Consider the following 24,819-nt stretch of genomic DNA (forward strand, 5'->3'; position numbering starts at 1 on the left):
ACAAAATGTGCAAGCTCCAGCGATTCATCTATGGACTGGTGCAAACATCTCGGAGTTGGAATATACGCTTTGATAAGTTGATCAAAGCATATAGTTTTATACAGACTTGCGGTGAAGCCTGTATTTACAAGAAAGTGAGTGGGAGCACTACAACATTTCTGATAAAGTATATGTGAAAGACATATTGTTGATCGGATATAATGTAGAATTATTCTGCAAAGCATAAAGGAATGTTTGAAAGGAGTTTTTCAAAGAAAGACCTCGGTGAAGCTGCTTACATATTGAGTATCAAGATCTATAGAGATAGATCAAGATGCTTGATAATTTTTTTCAATGAGTACATACCTTGACAAGATTTTGAAGTAGTTCAAAATGGAACAGTCAAAGAAAAGGTTTCTTGCCTGTGTTACAAGGTGTGAAGTTGAGTAAGACTCAAAGCCCGACCACGGCAGAAGATAGAAAGAGAATGAAAATCATTCCCTATGCCTCAGTCATAGGTTCTATAAAGTATGCCATGCTGTGTACCAGATCTATTGTATACCATACACTGTGTTAAGAGAGGGAGTACAATAGTGATCTAGGAGTAGATCAATGGACAGCGGTCAAAATTATCCTTACTAGAATAAGGATATGTTTCTCGATTACGGAGGTGACAAAAGGTTTGTCGTAAAGGGTTACGTCGATGCAAGTTTTGACACTGATCCAGATGACTCTAAGTCTCAATCTGGATACATATTGAAAGTGGGAGCAATTAGCTAGAGTAGATCCATGCAGAGCATTGTTGACATAAAAATTTGCAAAATACATGCGGATCTGAATGTGGCAGACCCGTTGACTAAACTTCTCTCACAAGCAAAACATGATCACTTTTTTGGTCTTAATCACATAGCGATATGAACTAGATTATTGAATCTAGTAAACCCTTTGGGTGTTAGTCACATGGAGATGTGAACCAATCACATAAAGATGTGAACTATTGATGTTAAATCACATGGCGATGTGATCTAGATTATTGACTCTAGTGCAAGTGGGAGACTTAAGGAAATATGCCCTAGAGGCAATAATAAAGTTATTATTTATTTCCTTATATCATGATAAATGTTTATTATTCATGCTAGAATTGTATTAACCGGAAACATAATACATGTGTGAATACATAGACAAACAAAGTGTCACTAGTATGCCTCTACTTGACTAGCTCGTTAATCAAAGATGGTTATGTTTCCTAACCATGAACAAGGAGTTGTTATTTGATTAATGGGATCACATCATTAAGTGAATGATCTAATTGACATGACCCATTCCATTAGCTTAGCACCCGATCGTTTAGTATGTTGCTATTCCTTTCTTCATGACTTATACATGTTCCTATGACTATGAGATTATGCAACTCCCGTTTACCAGAGGAACACTTTGTGTGCTACCAAACGTCACGACGTAACTGGGTGATTATAAAGGAGCTCTACAGGTGTCTCCAAAGGTACATGTTGGGTTGGCGTATTTCGAGATTAGGATTTGTCACTCCGATTGTCGGAGAGGTATCTCTGGGCCCTCTCGGTAATGCACATCACTTAAGCCTTGCAAGCATTGCAACTAATGAGTTAGTTGCGGGATGATGTATTACAGAACGAGTAAAGAGACTTGTCGGTAACGAGATTGAACTAGGTATTGGAATACCGACGATCGAATCTCGGGCAAGTAACATACCGATGACAAAGGGAACAACGTATGTTGTTATGCAGTCTGACCGATAAAGATCTTCGTAGAATATGTAGGAGCCAATATGAGCATCCAGGTTCCGCTATTGGTTATTGACCGGAGACGTGTCTCGGTCATGTCTACATTGTTCTCGAACCCGTAGGGTCCGCACGCTTAAGGTTACGATGACAGTTATATTATGAGTTTATGCATTTTGATGTACCGAAGTTTGTTCGGAGTCCCGGATGTGATCACGGACATGACGAGGAGTCTCGAAATGGTCGAGACATAAAGATTGATATATTGGAAGCCTATATTTGGATATCGGAAGTGTTCCGGGTGAAATCGGGATTTTACCGGAGTACCGGGAGGTTACCGGAACCCCCCGGGAGGTACATGGGCCTTAATGGGCCTTAGTGGAAGAAGAGGAGAGGCGGCCAGAGCTGGGCCGCGCGCCCCTCCCCCCTAGTCCGAATAGGACAAGGAGAGAGGTGGCCGGCGCCCCCTTCCTTCTCTCTCTCTCTTTTCCCACCTCGCGAATCCTATTCCAACTAGGATTGGGGGAGAAGTCCTACTCCCGGAGGGAGTAGGACTCCTCCTGGCGCGCCCTATGATGGCAGGCCGGCCTCCCCCCCTTGGTCCTTTATATACGGAGGCAGGGGCACCCCAGAGACACACAAGTTGATCCATGTGATCATACTCTTAGCCGTGTGCGGTGCCCCCTTCCACCATAGTCCTCGATAATATTGTAGCGGTGCTTAGGCGAAGCCCTGCGACGGTAGTGCATCAAGATCGTCACCACGCCGTCGTGCTGACGGAACTCTTCCCCGACACTTTGCTGGATCGGAGTCCGGGGATCGTCATCGAGCTGAACGTGTGCTAGAACTCGGAGGTGCCGTAGTTTCGGTGCTTGATTGGTCGGGCCGTGGAGACGTACGACTACATCAACTAAACGCTTCCGTTGTCGATCTACAAGGGTACGTAGATCACACTCTCCCCTCGTTGCTATGCATCACCATGATCTTGCGTGTGCGTAGGAATTTTTTTGAAATTACTACGTTCCCCAACAGCAGCCAGTGGCATCCACCCATTCTACAAAAGCATGAAGAAGAAGATAGATAAGGAGGAAGACCACAAACTGTGGGGGATCAGCCCGCTCCCATACAAGCTCATCGAGTACACAGGAATAGAAGTGTACGCCACATACAAGTCATGGAAGATAATTGACAACATCATAACAGGTTGGGAAATTTCAAAAGAGGAGGAGGCTGACCCATACTACCACTGCCACTACGCGAGATGAAGAGACATCAAAGTCTGCCTTCGTGTTGCTTGCGCTTATGCTTGTCCTTTAACTTGTTGTTTCAAATTTGTAGTTTGCTTTTGTTAGGTTGAACCAGCTTTCTTATGTCATGTGTGTCAGGGTTGAACAAGTTTGCTTATGTAATCAAGTACATCGTTCGCTTGTGTCATTGAACAAGTTTGATAGCTTTCTATTTTGTTTATCCATCATTTGAAGTTGAAGTAAGTTGTGAATGAAACTTTGTGGCTGCTATGCAACACTAGTCATGGAGCAACAAATCACAGATGGATATTTTCACAAAATAGTGGCAGACTAAAAACAACAACAAATAGTAGCCTTGGACGCTCAGTGCAACTTTGTCCTATATGGTAGTACTATCACACTAAAAATTAGTTTTTAGTTTCAGAAGAACACTAAAAATACTAAGTTGCAGCCGAGGACAACATTCAGTACTAACAGCATCATGCTTATAGTCATTAGAAAATTACTAAGTACTACAACAGGAAAAACCAAGAACCATCAGTACGTATTTCATAGTCACTAGCATACTAGGTGTGGAAGTACTGGTACACTTGAACACATAGTACATCCATTTTACAAAAATAAAAAGGAACGGGAAGTGTCAGTTCGCATTCCCTAAAACAGTGACACACTAAGAATAATAGTGCTAGTACAATTGAAATCTCAGTACAACCTAGTTTATACGACAAGTACTATGATGATACCAAATAATGCCTTGAGAATAACCACAACCTAGAAAAAAGAAGGCCAAAACTAAATCAAAAAGAAATTAGTTCGACCAAGGAGAAAAAACACAAGAACCACAACAGAAGAACCAGTCCAAATTGACCAATGAGGTACTAGTTTCAAACAATACAAAACAAAATGATCACGGTGCTAGTACAATTGAAATCTCAGTACAACTTAGTTTATATGGTAAGTGCTATGATGATACCAAATAATGCCTTGAAAAAGAAGGCCAAGACTCAATCAAAAAGATTACAGTTCAATCAAGGACAAAAAATCACAAGAACAAACAACAGAAGCATCAGTCCACATTAACCAGTGAGGTACTAGTTTCAAACAACCAAAAAAATGATGACCACCCATGGACAGGCCAACCATGCACAGGAGGATACACTTGGACTCAAGCCCATGACGGAACCATTGGCGAATCCATAGTAATCGAGACTATGCGGGCCAGCCGTCAAGGGCCAACAGGTCATGGAATAGAGAGCGAGCGCCGTGTATAAGCGCCCAGGTTAGTATATAGAGGAGTTCAACAGGCAAGGAACAACAATGCTTATAAACCGGTCGAGAGCCCCCTCGGCTAGCGAGGTGGGACTAAACTTAGAGCACTTGCACAGCCAGCAGTCCACAGTCATGTGCACGGGCTATTTGGGCAAAAAAGGGCCCAATACGACTACTACTCCCTCCTCTCCAAACTCTCCTCGCCCCACCCCATAAGGCCCGCTGAATAAACCAGAGCGCGTGCCAAAGAAAATATAAACTAGTACAAAAAAGTTCAAAAACTTAATATAGAAACGCTCAAATACATGTTTGCACGCAAAATAATTCTAAATTCAAATACAAAAATAAAATAAATTTACCTCTTCAGCACAGATAAAAGGATTAAAAATATGCTACAAAAACAAATATACTTTGAAGTTCAACTATATATGCTACAAAAATAATTATGAACTTAATAGGGCTATCTGTTAAATGTAGCTAATTTAACCAGTGCTTTAACTTTTACTATGAAGTTGAACTACTAGAATGCAAGAAGTTCAAACAAATATTTAGCTCTCAATTTTGCTAAATTTCTTATACAAGGAAGCATCACTCCACTCATGCTAGATCCACAAATACTATTGTGACACCAAATTTTAAAAGCCTTATGCTGTATGAAATTACAATTTGGTACTCACAGAACTATACCATAAGTACAAGAAAAGAGGGTACATAAACTATAAAGGTCCAACTTAGGTTGGGACCGATGAAAATAAAATAAATGTCACCTTTTCAGCAACAACTCGTAATGCACTTGGAAAAAAGTGTTTCAGTTCAACTAGTATATAAGACTTCAGTGCAAAAATAAAACTTAACCAAAACAAATTCCCGATAAAACATACACAAGTGAAACAGCTGTTCAACCACATTCTCATCATGGAAAAAAGTTTGTAAAACGTTGTGCCACACTTAAAAACATCACAAAGTATACCGGTTATTACATAGTTGACAAGACACCCAAACACTACATACAAAGCCTACAATGCTTTCAAGACATAAATCACACAAGTATCCCATTCACTATGCAAATGATAACCATTTCTTCTATGCACCAAGAGCCAAAGCTTGAACCTCCTCGGGAAGCTTGTGGCACCCCGGCTTAGAGCAACCAGTTTACCTTGCATTGCCAGCCCAGAGATCAAGTCTTCTGGCAACACACAACAACTTGGTACAAAAAACAACCACTTTATTGATGCTAGCAGAAACATAGGTTCAATATTACATCAAGTAGCGAGGCCAAGCAGCACACACGGTGCGGCTGAACAATATGTACATTATTTAATGAACATGAAGGGGCCTCGATCACGATAACTACGCGACAGCGGAACGATGACGAAGCGGAACTCCATAGCACAGGGACACCGATGTGGACACGATCTAGACACGGGAAGCACTTCGATCCGGTAAGACTTGCCTGAAATCTGGCATGACACGCCAGGTCAGTACATTGAATGTACTTGCAAGCTCACAACAAGCATAAGCATAATGGCAAACAATATCATGCCAATTAATCAATTTAAATGGAATGCAATAACATACTACTGATGTAGTGAATAAAACTTGTGCACCGAGTCCCTCGGACTCTCTTACCAAACGGGTTACCTCGTAACCAAGATCATCATACGGTGATCACTCCCGGATCACAGACGAACCAACACTTTGGTTCCGACGATAACGACCATCTTCATGGTCTCACAAATCCCATCACATAATCAGTGCCAAGCATATAAGTTTAGTGTGCAAGATTACTTAATCATGTTGATCCATGGTGTGATCTACTTACGAGCTGTGTCCATAACTGAGGATGCGGCTATCGATAGATTTAATAAACACTCTGCGGAGGTAGTAGACTGGACCCACACTACGAAACCCATGGCCGCGTCTCGTCTCTCTTTCGCACGAGGCGTGCGAGCCGCGAGGTACCCCTCGATGCTGGAAAGCCTCGTGGACCGCGGAGGAACGGATGGGATATTCAGGGCTAACCCAGTTGAAACCCAGTGTGCCAAACGGTACTCTTGGGCTTTTAGGGGCTTTAAGCCTGACGGGGAAATCCACTAAAAACCCCTGTGATCGCAATGTGCCAAACAAGGCCTCATGCCTTGTTAGGCAGGAAGGGTTTTCAAGCCCCAATGGGGCTGGGGATTATTGGGGATTTGGTGAACCCCTCCCCGCACCAAATCCCCTCAAATCCACTTCCGCCTCCCAAGCCCCTTCCCCATCTATCCATATATGAGTGTTTGGCATGTAGGGACAAATTTGGTCCATTTTAAACATGAACTTCAACAACACACTGGTAAAAATCCGATCTTTACTATTGAACAGGCTGAAGCATCAGTGGCCATATCATCAAGTACTACTAAAAGCAACAAATCATAATCTTTAAGATCAATGGCATCTAAACTAAGAACATCAAAGGCCATACAACACGATCAGATCATAGTTTAAACATCATATGTCAAACACAGGCATGCATCAGCATGTACCAACGACACCTAGGGTGCAACACAAACATCACTTAAATTCGGTTTCTGCTTCCCAGCATAGTTTCAGTTTCGCAACGACAGGCATGCATCACTTCAGTTCCATCGCATCCCTGAAAGTAGCAACTCAATCAAAACATTAGACATACCAGTCAAACAATTCACAGCTACAAGAGTACTTCAAATACTTTCTCAAGAAAGAAAAGTAACAGGGGGGAAATATGGCATGGAGCCCGTTTCTTATACTTCATGATCTAAAACAGATGGACTCACTCTCCTTTGTCAAAAAGTATAACAAAATTTATATGTGATGTACTTGAGCCAGATTTAACTTGATGCAAACAGAGAAAAGCAAGCTCTAGCATCAGGTCACATAGATATCTCACATCGAGTACTAGCACTGGAAACTCACAACTAAAAATTTATACGTACATACCATATATACACTACAGAAGGTTGACAGAAACTCTTTGCATATACACTGCGGATCATATATATGTACAGATCATATCTATGTACATCTCAAAACTAAAAATTTATATGTATAGATCATATATACAACTACAAATTTTGATTTAGTATGATTGTTCAGTACCAAAGTGTATCTATTTCTCTAACAAAAACACTACAATTACTTTCTTGCTGATTGCCCAACATTATGGTTTAGTTTCTTCCTACTATTTGCCCTTTATTCAAATTAGTATGCATACAAAGCATTCATTCACAAGAAAAACATGTTTGTTCCAAGCTAATCAGGAATAGGAGCTTATGTATATTCTCAGTTCGGAGATGAGAAATTGATTTCTAGCTAATCAGGAATATGAGCTTAAGAACAAGACCAAGCAAGCAAGAACATTATGAACCAGATCAAAATACCTCTTCTAGGTAGGCAACTCATCCATTTCGCTCCAAAGCCACATGACCGCACTCTCTTCTTGAAGTTTGATGAACATGTAAGATAACAAAGAGCTCGCTATTACATTATAACAAAGAGCATCATAAATGTTTGTTCTAAGCTAATCAGGAATAAGAGCTTAATTATATTCTCAGTTCAGACATGTGCATGCATATGCTCAGTTAGCAACCACATAAATATACTACAACTAGTCATCTCAGATGAGAAATTGATTTCTAGCTCTTGTCTGCATGTATTTTACTCATCTTAGCAAATCACACCAGTAACAGTTAACTTCGACCAGTTTTGAATTTCATCAACATCTAACACAGGACAATGTAGATATATTTTTAGCACATAGTGCCAAAATTAATCAGATTGATGTTATACCAATGAAACTTATGTGCAGCAAAATGATTCTCTACTCACATTTCTGCACTACATCCAATTGTCAATATCTAATACAAAATGGTTGGCTGTATTTTGTTACTTTGTTATCAGATATGTACTATATGCTAATAATAATGGGATTTTTTTTACTATGGAGTATAAAATCAGTACAGAAAGGTAGAGATCCTACTTGAGCATCTACATGTATAATTTTAAGGCATAGATAAATGACATCAAAAAAGGGTTGGAGTTGTCTTGAATAGTAGTCCAGATCTAGCAGCAACTAACTTCAAATAGGGGGAGGTGGAATGTGATGGGGAAGCAGGCAGAGGAACAACAGGGAGGGTCTCTCACAGCGATTGTGCTGGAAAGGGGAGAGGAGCTGGTGGTAGCTCTCGGGGATGGTGTGCTTGGCAAGCTCGCCGGGGAGGACGAGGCGAATGGCGGACGCCGACGGCCATATTGAGAAACCCCTAAGGCATCCGACGGCGTTAGCGGCGACGGCGGCTCGCGCAGTTCTCGCCGTCTCTTGTGACCGCGGCCGCGTCTTGTCTCTCTTTCGCATCAGGCGTGCGAGCCGCGAGGTACCCCTCGATGCTGGAAGCCCCGTGGATCGGGGGAACAGATGGGATATTCGAGGCTGACCCGGTTGAAGCCAAGTGCGCCAAACGGTACTCTTGGGCTTTTAGGGGATTTTAAGCCCAACGGGGAAAATCCACTAAAAACCCCTTTGATCCCAGTGTGCCAAACAAGGCCTCACCGGGGCTGTGATCCTCGCCTCCCCCTTGCCGGAGCTCCTTCGACGGTGCCATGATCCCCGCCCCCCCTCGCCGAAGCTCCTTCGACGGATCCATGATCTCCGCCACCAGCCTCCCCCCTCGCAGGAGCTCCTTCGACGGATCCGTGATCTCCGCCACCAGTCGCTGCCTCTCCGGACCTCGTCGCCGGAGCTCCACCACAAGCAGGAGCGCCATCGTCTCCCCAAGCTCCTTGCCTGCATCAATGGCGCCGCCTTCCAAGATTATGCCAGTACGCCGCGAACGAGAGGAAGAAGAACACGTCAGATCCAAGAACATGCCACTGCAGGTGATGTCTCCTTCCCACACTAATTTTCCTCAAAATTTAATCTGCCTGATTGCTACTGAAGCACAAACGATCAGTTCGAAGAATGTTTTTAGATCTGGGTTTGCCTGAAGAAAAATACCACGTCTGTGTCAATTCATCAGTTCCTGCTATGCAAAAGATTCAATTTAAAAATTGCACACACTATGCCCTGCCTACATGTTAGACTATTTGATTCATTAGTACTACATATGTGCTGCATCAGTGACACATTTTCCTATGATGTAGAAGCTGATAGTAATTGCAAATGCTTGCATCAATTCATTACACACCTGCCACTTTATGCACGATTTGGATGTCGAGGTTACTGTCAGTACCTCTAATATACTAGCTTCAGTTCTAGTCAAAAAACATACACTTATGCATCAGTCCAAGTAGCTACTACGCTTTAAATAAGGTTCAGCTACCACTGCAAGTTGTTTGTTGTTATTTCTAATAGTACATGTCGTGTAGTTGCGTCAGTTCAAACGAGTAAAAGACTGTTGTTGAAAAAAATATCAACTTGTTACACAGTAAGTTCAATGATACAGAAACTAGGAGTACTTCTAATGTAGATGCATAAGTTCTAGATGAAAAAAGAGAAGACATGCATCAGATATAGCGCTAAACTGAGCGAGAGTGTAGAATTCTTTATCCCGCGCGCTGGTCCTAATTAGGCGCGGTCGCTCCGCACGAATAGGTCTCCTCTCCCGTTAAAGAATGAGGGTAAAACTAACTGCAGAAATAGTAATGCAATTTATTTCATTACCATCCCACAGGCACACCTACGTCCCGCAACTACACTTCCTAATTGGTGGTAGTAAAACAGGTTGAGGATATGGTAATAGGGTAAATTACGTTACCAACTATGCTTTCTAATTGTTTTCTTGTGGGACTACGCTTTCTAATTGTTGGTAGTAAGACGGGTTGAGTATGTGATAATAGAATAATTTTTATTACCAACTATGCTGCCTAATTGTTTATAATAAAACAGGTTGGGGATATGATAAAACAATTACTTGTGTTACCAACTACGCTCTGTAATTGTTGGTAGTAAAATGGGTTGAGGATATGGTAAATAGAATTTGCGTTACCACCTACACTCCCTAAATTTTGGTAGTAAAATTGGTTTAGGATATGGTAACAAAATAATTTGCATTACCGACCAGTGAATTGGTTGTGGTTCGAACGTAGCATCGTAAACTTATTACACTACGATGGTAATAGAATAATTTATATTACTATGAAGGGCAACACATCTGATTTTGTTTTTACTACATTATGATCAATTATTACGATTGATTAAGCGATCTCTGGGAGTGGGAGAGTGACGAGCGGAGAGGTTGGTTGAGTCGCGCTAATTAGGCGTGCTTGCACAGTTGGCCGGACCGTACGCTAAGATTATCCTGCGCGCATGCTTAGTTTAGCGGACCTATATATATATGTATATATATAAACACTACTCTGATCATGGGAAGAGAATATTATTCTGATCACAACCTGACCTGCCCTGGCAGTAGTACGTTGAACTTCCCCCAGTGCTAGGTTGAACTTCCGCAAACATTGCCCAAATGGGGCTTGCGATATACTGTTGGAAAGCTATGGACACGAGTATCATGACCCAAGTTAAATTTTTGGCAAAATGTAAGCGGTTTAAGAGCAGTTTTGAAAACCGTTTTTTCTTCATACAAAAAACGTGAATCGTATTTTCGATCGTATTTCTAAACCGTTTATCGGAATGAGGCAAATAATATGGCGTTGGAAAGCTGCCGCAAAAACACTTCTTCCACATGTTGAAAATTTCTCTAATTCCCTATGGTTACAGAGTAATTTGGAAAATCGTAAAATTTTGCAAACCGAACAACCGAGTTTGTATTTTTGATGTCATTTCTAAACGGCTAATCCAATTGAGGCAAATGATATGGTGTTGGAAAGCTTATGAAAATGCGCTACTTTTTCATGTTGAATTTGTTTTCTAAATTTGAACAGTTTAAGAGTAATTTAGAAAATGGTACAAGTTCAACCGAGTTCGTATGTTCGAGCTAATGTTTTAACAGTACGTCTGAATGCAACAAATGATATGGAGTTGGAAAGCTTGAGGAAATACAATTTTTTTGGTATATATTGTTTCTAACAATTCCTTATGATTTTTAGTCAATTTTGAAACTGGCTACAAATGTATTTTGGCCGTAATTTCTACAAACATTATCGGAATGGGGCAAATAATATACTGTTGAAAAGCTACGGAAAATGCGAAACTTTTTCATGTTGATGGTTTTCTCTGATTCCTAGCTGTTTTCAAGTAATTTTAAAAACAGCGAGATCATGCGTTCTACCTTTATCGCAAAACAGATTCTTCGAAAATGCACCGCGTGAAGAACTTGGACTTCTCAGCATGTCTACTTGAACTTCACTCTGTTTTTCACATGGTTTTTTTCTCGTAGCTCTCCATTCACTCACTGGAATTGAGCAAGTGATATACTGATGGAAAGCTGTTGTAAACACGCAACTTTCTTGTGGTGATCATTTTTTCATACTCGTGACGGTGTTAAAAGTTTTTCATCTAAAATTCATTCAGTGTAGTAGTGGAACTTCCTGCTGTTTTCACATTGAACTTCTGTGACGTATTTTTGTTTGCACTTTTCTCATCCATTCTCCAGTGTTACACAAATAATATTCCTTTTATAGAAACCTACCTCACAATATTTTTTTAACTTTCTCCAACCGAGGACTTGAACTTATAACAACAACAAAATTGGACCTTGCCTTTTAATTCATTTTTCTCATGAACACACACCATGTAGTACATGAACTTTTTCCATTTAATTTGATTTATTTTCTTTTTGAAATCAAATTGCTTCCAAATAATAACTGAACTTCTTTATGGATTGAGAAAATTATTTTAAAACAAAAAAAACAATTTTGTGTGTGTTTTCAAACATGGAAATACAAGGTGAACCTCTCTCACAAGAATTTTTGAACTTCCTCGGACAAAGCACTTGAACTTCTTTCAACAAACCTTTTAAGCTTTTATTTTTCTATACTTTTATTCTCGCCGGAAATGCATTCCTTAGAGTACTTCAACTTCTTGTTGTTTTCACTATGAACTTATTTCAACACATAAGATTTTTTTAATACATAAAAGCGTGTTTTAACGGTATACATGAAAATTTTAAACCGTTCATCGAAATGTAGCACATAATATACCCGGTGGAAAGCTTATGAATAGCAGTAAGTTTTTCATGTAAACATGTGTTATAAATTCGTTGCGGTTTGAGAGGACTTTTTAAAATGGCAATACAACATTGTTTTTTTTGCCTTTTTTCAACATGTAAATGAATGATGGATGTCTCGCACATGAATTTTGACTATGCTAGGAGGAGCACGTGAGCTTCTTGCAACAAACCTTTTTATGATTTTTGTTTTCTGTTCTTATATTCTTTTCTGAAACGCATTCCGTGTAGTAGTTGAACTTCCCACTTTTTTCACCTTAAACTTCTGTTACGTATTTTTGTTCAACCTCCCTCACAAGAATTTTTGAATTTTCTTGGGCCGACCACTTGAAATTCTAGCAAAAAAAATTAGACTTTGCCTTTTTATTTTTTTCTCATACGAAATGTACACCATGTAGTACATGCACTTCTGGCTACGATTAATTTGAACTTCTCTCTATTTCGCTTTAGTAACGAAAAAAGTAGAGTTTTTTATAGACATCGAACCACTCTAACTTTCTTATTTGAACTTATTTGTGCATTTTTTAGGAATGTGAAAATTATAGTTTTGGTAGAAACATCGAACTTCTTCGTTATTTTGAATTGAACTTGTTGGTTTTTTTCTTTAGTAATCAAAAAAAACTGAGTATTTAAATAAATATCAAACTACTATGCTTTTTCCAATTGAATTTCTTTGTTATTTTGAATTGAACTTATTGGTTTTATTCTTTAGTAACCGGAAAAATTCGAGTTTTAAAATATAATATCAGACTACTACATTTTTTATTTTGAACTTCTTATCACATTTTTTAATAATGAGGAAATCTGAATTTTGTATAATCATTGACCTGATCCTCTTTTTTTATTTTGGAATTCTTAGTTTTATTTCTTTTAGTGATGGAAAAATCCTAGTTTTTTAATAAACATTGAGCCACTCCGTTTTTAATTTGAAATTCAAGGTTTTTTGTGGAAATGATTTTTTTTATGTTTTTGATTAATAGTGAACTTGTGTATTTTTAAATTTTGGACTTTCTTGGTATTTCAATTTGAACTTCTTAGTTTTAGTTTTTTAGAAACGATTTTTTTAATAAACTTTGAATCATGTTGTCGTTTCAACTTGAACTTCTTGTTTTATTTTTTTAAATTGGGGGGGGGGTTGGGGTTGGTTATTTTGTTTTTGTAAAGTTGTGTAGTTTTTTGTAAACTTGTCAATTGTTTATTTTCTTAAAGTCATTTGTGTTTTTTTATATATAAAATTCCAAGAGTTGATTGTGTTGCTTTTTCCAGAAAAAAAGTTTCGCATCAAGGACTTATAAGAATAGTTTTTTTGCATGTACATATGATCGTTCTGTAGATAATATACATGAAGGATGCGATGTGTGAAATTTTACCAAAATTGAACAAGCATATGAAGTCGTTGGTGTACGCCCCAAGCCCTCTATGGAACAATGCAAAATTTTGCAATGTTTTTTTGCTAGGGAAGCAAGCAATAGTCGTAGTATAGAAGTATAAACTTCTCCTAGATTAGTGTTTTTTCCAAAATGAACATTTTGAACAACGCACAACACACATTATGTGTTGGGGAACGTAGTAATTTCAAAAAATTTCCTACACACACGCAAGATCATGGTGATGCATAGCAACGAGAGGGGAGAGTGTGATCTACGTACCCTTGTAGACCGACAGCGGAAGCGTTGTGACAACGCGGTTGATGTAGTCGTACGTCTTCACGATCCGACCGATCCAAGCACCGTTACTCCGGCACCTCCGAGTTCTTGGCACACGTTCAGCTCGATGACGATCCCCGGGCTCCGATCCAACAAAGCGTCGGGGAGGAGTTCCGTCAGCACGATGGCGTGGTGACGATCTTGATCTTCTATCGTCGCAGGGCTTCGCCTAAGCACCGCTACAATATGACCGAGGTGGAATATGGTGGAGGGGGCACCGCACACGGCTAAGGAACAATCACGAAGATCAACTTGTGTGTCTATGGGGTGCCCCCTGCCCCCGTATATAAAGGAGTGGAGGAGGGGAGGGCCGACCCTCTCTATGGCGCGCCTAGGGGAGTCCTACTCCCACCGGGAGTAGGATTCCCCTTTCCTAGTCCAACTAGGAGTCCTTCCATGTAGTAGGAGTAGGAAACAAGGAAGGGGCTGCGCCCCTCCCCCTAGTCCAATTCGGACTAGGCCTTGGGGGCGCGCGTGGCCTGCCCTAGGCAGCCCCTCTCTCTTTCTCGTATGGCCCAATAAGGCCCAATACTTCTCCCGGCGAATTCCCGTAACTCTCCGGTACTCCGAAAAATACCCGAATCACTCGGAACCTTTCCGAAGTCCGAATATAGTCGTCCAATATATCGATCTTTACATCTCGACCATTTCGAGACTCCTCGTCATGTCCCCGATCTCATCCGGGACTCCGAACTCCTTCGGTACATCAAAACTCATAAACTCATAATATAACTATCATCGAAACCTTAAGTGTGCGGACCCTACAGTTCGAGAACAATGTAGACATGACCGAGACACATCTCCGGTCAATAACCAATAGCGGGACCTGGATGCCCATATTGGCTCCTACATATTCTACGAAGATCTTTATCGGTCAGATCGCATAACAACATACGTTGTTCCCTTTGTCATCGGTATGTTACTTGCCCGAGATTCGATCGTCGGTATCCCATACCTAGTTCAATCTCGTTACCGGCAAGTCTCTTTACTCGTTCCGTAATACATCATCTCACAACTAACTCATTAGTTGCAATGCTTGCAAGGCTTATGTGATGTGCATTACCGAGAGGGCCCAGAGATACCTCTCCGACAATCGGAGTGACAAATCCTAATCTCGAAATACGCAAACCCAACATGTACCTTTGGATACACCTTTAGAGCTCCTTTATAATCACCCAGTTACGTTGTGACGTTTGGTAGCACACAAAGTGTTCCTCTGGCAAACGGGAGTTGCATAATCTCATAGTCATAGGAACATGTATAAGTCATGAAGAAAGCAATAGCAACATACTAAACGATCGGGTGCTAAGCTAATGGAATGGGTCATGTCAATCACATCATTCTCCTAATGATGTGATCCCGTTAATCAAATAACAACTCTTTTGTTTATGGTTAGGAAACATAACCATCTTCGATTAACGAGCTAGTCAAGTAGAGGCATACTAGTGACACTTTGTTTGTCTATGTATTTACACAAGTATTATGTTTCCGGTTAATACAATTCTAGCATGAATAATAAACATTTATCATGATATAAGGAAATAAATAATAACTTTATTATTGCCTCTAGGGCATATTTCCTTCATTATGAACTTCTCCTCAACCATCTTTTTGTTCATTTTTTATTTTTGTTTTTACAGTACACAAACGGTGTCCCAACTCACATATTTTTTCAAGTAACAAATTGATATTTTTTGGAAATAACCACATTGAGCTTTGAATATGTGTGATCGAGAATTCAGGTTTGGGAAGCAAGTTGTGTGTGCTGGGCAACAAGGGATACATAATTCTGAACTGAAAGTGTTTGTTTTGCTTCAGGCAGTAATTCTTTCAGATTTAGTATAAAGATTAAGTAAGGATTCATGGAATTAGCAATATTAAAGCAAGAATACTCAACATCTCTTGTGTAGATTCAGCAAACGAAAACCATACATGTGGGACATGAACTACTGTAGATGAATGGCAATAGTAGAACATATTTAAATTCTTGGCATGGAAGGTCAACTTTGTTCTGCTCTCTAGAGCATGACGCTAGCCAGCACACGTCCAGCAAGCCCATAAGCACACACGTCCAGTATCCAGCAACAACAAGGAATGCAAACCACCATGAAGAAAAGTGCATAGCCGTAGTAGGACTTTGGCGTATAGTTGTTGTAGAACTTCATGCAACATCTATGAACATCTGAATGGTTGTAAAGGGGAAAATGAGAAATTTTACAGTAAATTAGACACACACACACACATGCACACCCCTGCAGTTTTATCAAGATTGTTAAATTCAGTTAGCACATTTTCACATGAGAAACACATCCACATGTAGGAGCACGTCTGATGTACCTGAGAACTCATCTATATGCACATACAGGAAGAGCATCAAGTCCCATATATGGTTAAACATTTTTTCTATATTCTTTGGTGTACCTGAACCTTTGCAACATTTTTACATGAACTTCTTGTTTTATGGGAGAGAGAGCACTTAGCCGGAGAGGGTTCACCGTTTCTGGTGTGGGAAGAGGTCGTCGGTAGGGGAGGCAGTGTAGAAAAAATCTTTGCGGTGTCCCGCAGCCGGTGTAGAGCCGAGTAGCACGCAACCGGTGTCCTGCGAAAGATCTACACGAGCGAGTGGACGAGGAGGCACTGCACGCGGAGACGAGGTTGGACTGCACGAAGGTCACTGTTGGATGGTGCATGGGCCGCCTTGGTGCTCGAAGCTACACTAGACAAATCCCAGGAGGACGGGCGTCCTTCAGGATTGGTGCACCAACGTGGATTGGGGCCGGCAGGATGCCGGTAGCTAGTGGTGGAGAACAGGAGGCCGAGCAATATGGCGTTGAGCCACTGGCGGCGTTAGCGCAGAGAAGTCATAGTGCTGTGAAGCAGAGACCACTGTAGGGAGCGTGGACAGGGGATTGGGAGAGTGGGGCTTGCCGGCCCTAGGCAGATCCGCGTGCGTCGACGGTCGTGGTTACCAGATCCTCGCCGGCACCGCACGGAGGTAGCAGTGGTTACCGGATCCTCGGTGGCAGCTTGCGGGGCAGGCGGTGGTGGCTGGATCTGAGGTGGTGGTTGTGAGTGAGAGAGATACGACAAGGTACCGCAAGTGGCAATATGCTATTCCTCTGTATATAACTACAGGCTACAGCCGTGCGCAATGGCGCAGTTGGACAGAGAGAGGAGAGGTACGATGTGCGCAGAGAGGGAGAACGTGGGCAGGTACGTGCCCATGCATGGATGAGACGTGGGCATGCACGTAGAGCGCTAAGAGACTGTCAACACCCAGCCGAAGCTGTCCACCGGATGCACAAGCTGGACTTGAAGTCTTGAAACGCTAGCGTGGGGAGTCCCTTTGTCAGGACGTCGGTGAACTGCTGCTTGGTTGGGACGTGGAGAACACGGAACTTGCCCAACGCCACCTTTTCACGGACAAAGTGGATGTCGAGTTCGATGTGTTTCGTGCGCCGGTGATGAATGGGGTTGGCCGCCATGTACACGGAGGAGATGTTGTCGCAGAAAACCATCGTGGCCTTGGGTAACGGGACGCGTAGCTCACCGAGGAGTTGCCAGAGCCAGCAGCACTTCGCGACCGCATTGGCGATGGCGTGGTACTCGGCTTCCGCGCTGGAGCGTGAGACTATGGCCTGGCGTTTGCTCGACCAGGAGACCAGGGAGTCACCGAGGAACACGGCGTAGCCGGAAGTGGAGCGCCGCATGTCGGGGCAGCCGGCCCAGTCGGCATCCGAGTATGCGACCAGGTCGAGCGACGGCGAGCGATGCAGGTGTAGCCCGTGGTCGGTGGTGCCGCGGAGGTAACGGAGCATGCGCTTCACCAGAGCAAGGTGGGCGGCGCGTGGATCATGCATGATGGGGCAGCACTGCTGAACGGCGTAGGCGATGTCTTCCCGCATCATCGTGAGGTATTGCAGTGCACCCACAAGACTGCGATACTCCGACGCATCGGTCACTGGCGAGCCGGCTGTGGCTGAGAGCTTGGAGTGCGTGTCGACGGGGGTCGATACATGCTTGCTTGTGAGCATGTTGGCGCACTCCAGAAGCTCCTCGGTGTAGCCTCGCTGTGAGAGGAAGAAGCCACGAGCGTCCCTGGTCACGGCGATGCCCAGGAAGTAGTGCAATGGCCCAAGGTCTTTCATGGAGAACTCCGCGGACAGCTGCTGTTGGAGGTGATGAAGGAGCGTTGATGAGGAAGCCGCGAGGACGATGTCATCGATGTACAGGAGCGGGTAGGCCACGCCATCGCCACTGTGTAGGACGAATAGCGATGGGTTAGAGCGGCAGTCGCGAAAGCCGATGGTGCGGACGAAGGCGACGAACCACGCGAACCAGGCCCGCGGCGCTTGCTTGATGCCATAGAGAAATTTTTCAAGGAGGCAGACATGGTCGGGGTGGCTGGCGTTGACGAACCCAATGGGCTGCTGGCAGTAGACGCGCTTGGTGCGGTGACCATGCTGGAATGCGTTGTTCACGTCCATATGGTGCACCAGCTAGTTGTGCGCGGCAGCGATGGATAGGACGATGCGAATGGTGGCCGCCTTGACCACCGGCGAGAAGGTCTCATCGAAGTCCACCCCGGGGCGTTGAGAGAACCCACGGACCACCCATCTCGCCTTGTAGTGTTCCAGGCTCCCATCTGCTTTGAACTTGTGACGGAAGAGCCACTTCCCAGTGACAATGTTGGCGCCACGCGATCGAGGAACGAGACTCCATGTCCGGTTCTGCATTAGCGCCACATACTCAACCTGCATTGCAGCTAGCCAATTCAGATCACGTAAGGTAGCACACACAGTCTTGGGGACGGGGGAGACAGAGGTGTCCGTGGCCGCGAGAAGAGATTGGTGATATTTAGGGTTTGGGAAGAAGTGCCCTGCTTGGGCGTGTGTGATCATCTGGTGGGTGGGAAGGGGTGGTGGTGCCTGGCAGCGAGCGGCCGCTGGTGGCTGGGAAGAGGGCGCGTCATCAAGTGAGGCCGTAGGGTCGGCTGCGACGACGGGTTGCGCGTGTGTGGGAGCGATGGTCGGGGTTGGGCTGCTGGTAGGCGTCAGGGCTGCCGGGACAGGTTGGTCAGGCGTGGAAGTGGATGCCGCATCAGGGACCAAGGAAGGTGTTGGGATGTGGTTCATCATGGGCTTCCGGGGTCGGCTACTGTGCGCTCGACGAGGGATTTCGACGGGGGGCATGAGATCGACCAAATCAGGGTGGGATTGGGGGGTGGTATCGATCATGTTTTGCTGTTGGAACAGGAAGGTGGACTCGTTGAACGCAACATGGCGCGAGATGACCACGTGTCCGGTGACATGATTCAGGCACCGGTAGCCCTTGTGGTCCTGTGAATAACCAAGGAAAACATAAGGAGCAGATCAGGGGGCTAGTTTGTGTGACGAGGTGGCCGTGAGGTTTGGGAAGCACAGGCATCCGAAGAATCGCAAAGCGGAGTAGTCCGGATGGATGCCATAGAGCAAGAAGAATGGCGGCTGGTTGTGCCGCGGCCGGCAGGGTCGACGATTGAGCAGAAAAGTGGCGGTTTGGAGAGCCTCTGGCCAGTACGGGTAGGGCATGGATGCATGTATGAGGAGAGAGTGTGAGATGTCGTTAAGTGTCCATAGAGCACGCTCGGCTTGACCATTTTGGGGTGAGGTGTATGGGCAAGACATGCGGAGAATGATGCCCAGGGATGAGAAGAGTTGGCGAGAGGCATTGTTATCAAATTCACAGCCATTATTAGTTTGTATGGTGAGGACGGGCAGGCTGAAGTGGCGGCACACTAATGTGATGAACTGGCGTAGTCTGGGCAGGACCTCATTTTTGTGTTTAAGCGGGAATGTCAACATAAAATGACTGTAATCATCCACAACCACGAGATAGTACTGATATCCAGAAATACTGAGTACAGGAGAGGTCCACATGTCACAATGTACAAGCTGAAAGGGAGAATATGAAACATGATCCGAAGAACTAAAAGGTAGTCTATGGCTTTTGCCTAGATGACATGCAGTGCAGGTAGTATGAGCAGCATCCAAGGTGATGGACGCACGCCGGAGAGTGGTGTCCAGAGCGTCATCGCCAAGGTGGCCGAGGCGACGATGCTAGACGTCGCGCGATGTGGCAGTGAAGGCTTGGTGATGACGGGTCGGCGGGGATGGGTGCAGTGGGTACATGTCATCCGGCGAGTCAGAGCGGAGGATCACCTCCTTCATTCTTCGGTCCTTGATAGAGAAACCACAATCGGCAAATTCAACATTAACTGGGTTTTCACGGGCTAGGGTCTTAACGGAGATGAGATTTTTGATGAGATGTGGGGAGACTAGAACGTTGTTGAGAGTGAGGGGTTGGGTTGCGGTGGGTAGATGGAGACGACCAGTGTGCGTGACCGCCATAGTGCCACCATTGCCAACTACAATGTCAAGTAAAGAACAACGACGAGATGAGGAAAGCATACTCGGAGAAGCAGCCACGTGGGAGGAAGCGCCGGAGTCAAGGACCCATTCCCCGCCGGAGGTGGAGGCTTGGCCCTGCCGTAGGCTCATGTTGTTGAGGGCATGGACGAGAGTTGCTTGATCCCACGCTGGTGCCTGGATGCCACTGGGCGCGTTTGTGGCACCGTAGAGCGGGAGGGGAGGAACGACACCGGGCTGCCAGTAGGCCGGAGGCGCACGAGCAGGCGGGGTGGGTTCCAAGGATGAGCCGCCATGCCCACAAAAGGTGCAACACCTCCAGGGCGCGGGCCGAGGATGCTGGCACCGGGAGCATGTGGGCGCCACGGCATGGGCCAGGCATGGACCATGCCCGTCCAGGGCATCAAGCTTGGAGCAGCAGGGCGAGGGGGCGTACTGCCCCTGCCGTGTTTGGACGGCTGGCCACCACCGGAGCTGGTGCCCCTCCCCCTTCCTCTGTAGCGGCCACCTCCGTGCCCGCCCCCGTTGGAGCGGTTGCTGTGATCGCCGGAGCCGCCACCGCCCGCGGGTGTAGGTGTGGGCGCACGCCCGACGTGGAGGGCGATGTCGGGCTGTGTCTCTTCAGTGTTGCGGCTCTCTTCAAGAAGAAGGAAGGCGCGGCACTGGAGCAGGGTGAGGATGGGAACCGCATATCGATAGCGGGGGTGGAGGCCACGGATCATGTTCAGAACCTGGTCATGGTCGGTGACGCGCTCGCTGAGGTCGGAGAGACGATCTGCACACTCCTTGAGCCCGGCGAAGTAGGAGAGGATGGATGAGGAACCCTACTTGATCTGGTGAAACTCCGTGGTGAGAAGTACCAGCTGGTGTTCACGGTTCTCGAGGAACAGCGCGCAGATCGACTCCCACACGGCGGCCGTCGTGGCACCGCGCTGATGAACCAACCCGAAGACCTCGGGGATGATGCGGTTGTAGAGCTACGAGATGACATGAGCGTCGTCCTAGAGCCAGGCAGCGTCCGAGGGGCGCGGCGGCCCGGTGATATGGTCGACGACGCCGGACTTCCGAAACTGCACCTTGAAGAGGGTGCGCCATTGGGAGAAGTTTGGCGGGTTGAGGGAGAGCACGACGGGGACGTGTTGGTTGATGAACACGCTGGCCAGAGGTGACGGGGAGATGGAAGAGCTCACCTCGGAGTCATGGCGAGCAAGGAGGGTGCCCTGCGCGAGCGCCGCAGGGGTGAGGAGCGGCGGCATGGCGCAGATAGGTGTGTGTGTGTGTGTGGGGGGGGGGGGGGGGGGGCCGGGGGGGGGGGGGGGGGGGGGGGGGGTGGGGGGGGGGGGGGGGGGGGGGGGGTTGGTGCCTGGTGGCGGAACAGCGGAGGAGCTGGCAGAGGAGGTGGGATGGCCATGGCTGGAGTCGGAGAGCAGCGGAAGACCACTATGACACCAATTTTCAAAACCTTACGCTGTATGACATTACAATTCAGTACCCACAACACTAAACCATAAGTACACTAAAAAGAGAGTACAAAAATTATAAAGGCCTAACTTCGGTTGGACAGATGGAAATAAAATAAGTCCCAGTTTTGAGCAACAACTCGTAGTGCACTGAAAAAAGTTTTGAGATCAACTAGTGTATAAGACTTCAGTGCAAAAATAAGACTTATCCTCCACACTAAAAACATAACAAAGTATACGTCACTTAAACAATACAAAATGCCATCATCACTGACCCTGAGACATGCAAGTGGGATAAGCAGCTGATAAGTACAGCTTGACAAGACGGATCAGTGCACAGTAAAAAACCCTTGGCTTGGACAGTTGGTTCTTCTAGGCCACCACCCATGCCACCCACCGGGCGGTTGCCACAATGGACTACAACGGTGACCCCACGACCAGTACCCCCACAACCGGGAAAAACCGCCTCCCCCACGTCCCAAACCACGCCCTCCAAAAGCCCCAAATCGAGTCCATCCCTGCCACATCTCCAAAAACCACCATTGCCGCTTCCATCTACACTACAAACAACCCACAAACATCTCTATTCCGAGCCCATAGTCGCCAGGAGGGCAATGGCGGAGGAACCGTCTGCCAAGCATCATCGTGGCGAGACGTCCGACCAGAGCAGCAACCTCGACGACGTTCATGTCCCCGACAAGAAGCACGAGTACACCCGAACCCTCACAGGGGTTGAGCTTCACGGCAAGGAGACGCCGGAGATCGTCTGCACCAGCGAACCAGACAAGGCTGACGAGATGATGAGCAGGCTTAGGATGAAGGGCGGTGGCTTGTATTCTAGCTTCATCGGAGTTGATGTGGAGTTTACCAGAAAAGATGAACCTCCCCAGATGGCAGCAGTCCTGCAGTTATGCGTGGAGGAACTCTGCTTGGTGTACCACATTGCAGCGGCCACAAAATGGTGATCCATACTACTCTTCATTCATCTGTTCTATTAGTACTACTCCCTAAAAATTTCATTAAACTTGTTTCCCAACTAGATGAACAACTGTAGTTTGTGAAGTGGATGCACGAGTACATGTTTCTCAAGTAGATGCACTATAATATATTTTGAAACTGATGCACTGGATTAGCATCTGAAATTGTTTCACTAGATTAATTTCTAAACTTGATGTGCTAGCATAGTTTCTTATCTTGATGCACTAGTGTAGTTTATAGAGTTGATGTATTAAAATATGTTTCTAAACTTGATGTACAAAAGTATTTTCTGAACCTGGTCCGATGTTATTTTCAGCAGCAACAAATAAAGTAAGAACTTGGTAAAGCACTGCTATAGGTCTTTTATTCAACAAAAAGAAAACTAAACTTGAAGTAAGCAACACATAGATCATTTACTCTAGTTATAGGTTCTTGAACTTGGTGAAGCACTGAAGATACCAAAAAAGAAAAATAACATGGTGTACTTGAATTAATTACAGAACTTTGTGTACAAGTTTCTGAACTACATTCATCCATGACTTATACTATATAAGCATATACCTCATGGATTATCACTTGTAAACCAAAAAATAGAAGAATTATCTTCAAAAAAGAACACTAATCTTCAATCTGTGTCTCCCCTTGCAGGCCCAAGCGCCTCAAAGAGTTCCTGCGGGAGCAGGAACTGTACACATTTGCCAGTTTCAGCATTGAAGGTGACAAAGAGAAGCTGAAGATGTTTGGTTTGGAGATCAACCCCAAGAACTTCACCGACATTCAGCGCAACTGGAGAGTTCTAGGCACCGGAAAAGCGTACGACTCATTGGCTGATGTTGCAGCCACCGTCATCCACCCATTCTACAAAAGCATGAAGAAGAAGATCGACAAGGAGGAAGACCACAAACTATGGGGGATCAGCCCGCTGCTAGACAAGCTCATCGAGTACGCATGAATAGATGCGTACGCCACGTACAAGTCATGGAAGATAATCGACAACATCATAACATGTTGGAAAATTTCAAAAGAGTAGGAGGCCGACCCCTACTACCACTGCCACTACACGGGATGAAGAGACATCAAAGTCTGCCTTCATGTTGCTTGCGCTTGTGCTTGTCCTTTATCTTGTTGTTTCAAATTTGTAGTTTGCTTTTGTTTGGTTGAACTAGCTTGCTTATGTCATGTGTGTTAGGGTTGAACAAGTTTGCTTATGTCATCAAGTACATCGTTCACTTGTGTCGTCGAACAAGTTTTCTAGCTTCCTATTTTGTTTATCCATCATTTGAAGTTGAAGTAGGTTATGAATGAAACTTTGTGGCTGCTATGCAGCACTAGTCATGGAACAACAAATCACACATGGATATTTTCACAAAATAGTGGCAGGCTAAGAACAACAACATATAGTAGCCTTGGACGCTCAGTACAGCTTTGTCCTGTACGGTAGTACTATCACACTAAAAATTAGTTTTTAGTTTCAGAAGAACACTAAAAAGACTAAGTTGCACCCGAGGACAACATTCAGTACTAACAATATCATGCTTATAATCGTTAGAAAATTACTAAGTACTGCAACAGGAAAAACCAAGAACCATCAGTACGTATTTCATAGTCACTAGCATAGTAGGAGTGAAAGTACTGGTACACTTGAACACATAGTACATCCATTCTACAAAAATAAGAAGGAACGGGAAGCGTTAGTTCGCATTCCCTAAAATAGTGACACACTAAGAATTATAGTGCTAGTACAATTGAAATCTCAGTACAACCTAGTTTATACAGCAAGTACTATGATGATACCAAATAATGCCTTGAGAATAACCACAACCTAGAAAAAAGAAGGCCAAAACTAAATCAAAAAGATATCAATTCGACCAAGGAGAA

General features: G+C 44.6%; 1 long non-coding RNA gene across 1 annotated transcript; it reads right to left on the reverse strand.

Annotated features, from left to right (window-relative positions):
• Positions 1 to 6,582: 6,582 nt before the first annotated feature.
• Positions 6,583 to 8,523, reverse strand: LOC125554689. The gene is made up of 2 exons (XR_007304423.1): positions 7,648 to 8,523; positions 6,583 to 6,884 (listed from the first exon to the last, which is right to left on the reverse strand). It is a non-coding gene; the product is annotated as an uncharacterized LOC125554689 (long non-coding RNA).
• Positions 8,524 to 24,819: the final 16,296 nt, after the last annotated feature.

The sequence above is a fragment of the Triticum urartu genome, chromosome 1, assembly GCF_003073215.2.
Source record: "Triticum urartu cultivar G1812 chromosome 1, Tu2.1, whole genome shotgun sequence".
NCBI classification, from domain to species: Eukaryota; Viridiplantae; Streptophyta; class Magnoliopsida; order Poales; family Poaceae; genus Triticum; species Triticum urartu.